The sequence below is a fragment of the Sphaeramia orbicularis genome, chromosome 5 (genome assembly GCF_902148855.1).
Source record: "Sphaeramia orbicularis chromosome 5, fSphaOr1.1, whole genome shotgun sequence".
Taxonomy (NCBI): domain Eukaryota; kingdom Metazoa; phylum Chordata; class Actinopteri; order Kurtiformes; family Apogonidae; genus Sphaeramia; species Sphaeramia orbicularis.
Window position 1 is genome coordinate 7,830,457 of NC_043961.1, and position 1,107 is coordinate 7,831,563.

The window sequence follows — 1,107 nt, forward strand, 5'->3', positions numbered from 1 at the left end:
CAGAAGTGCGTAATGTCGGTTTTTCCATTAAATCACAATGTGATGATTTGTTTATTTAATGTTTGAGATGACATGAGAAGTCATTCCAAAAACATGAACTAAATATGGTGTTGATTTACAGATATATTCATTATCATATATTACCCCTCTATCTTGTACTAAATTAAAAAAAAATGATTAGTTTCCTGGTGTGTCCACACATACCACATCGGAAGAAGAAAAACATATTTAATCCCACCACCATTCCATTAAATAACGTTACTCACTTCTGTCCTTAGACTTCAAAGAACCAGACAATGAACAAACAGGCCTACACCCAATTACTATTTACATTACAGAACCAAAATGTGTGTGAAAAATAAAAGCAAGTACAGTCCTGCTGTGTTTATTATCATGAGATGAGACGAGAAGTCATTCCATAAATATGGCGACAAACATATATATCATGTTGATTTACAGATATATTCATTCTTATATTTTTATATTATCATTGAAAATTATTCAGTTTCCTGGTGTGTCCACACATACAGCATCATGTTTGTTTTAAAACTCTTCTTCTCTTTGTAACGTCCGTCAACATCCTTTTTTTAATTCACCTGACTCTAGTAGCACAAAAGGCCTTTCCAGTGCAGTTTTGCAGATATACTATTTGCGCTACGCCCGAAAAACCACCTCTTGCCAGCGCAAAAAACTTTTAATCGAAAACGAGTTTTGGCAAAATTGTCGTTTTTCCATCCGGTAAATTTTGATTATATTTAAAGTTCTACTTCCTCCCACTCTTTTTTGAATATGCAAATGAAGTCATACTTTGTTTTCATGTATATGGACAGGTTTTTTTGTTTTTGTTTGTTTTGTTTTCTCATAATCGTTTCATTTGTAAAGACTAAGTGGGATTACTTGTTTTTTGTTGCATATTCGAAATAAATTAAGAAAATAAGTTATATTTGTGCAATTTGAGGCTCAATGGGAAAGCGACTGGTAATCTGATCTATTGAAAGTATTTCAGAGGGAGCTTGGATTGTTAGTGTTGGGTTCGAGATAAGGCCAGCCCTGATACAGGTGTGCACACTGAGCGTCGTCTATTCTTCATGCTGAGCTATTGTATAT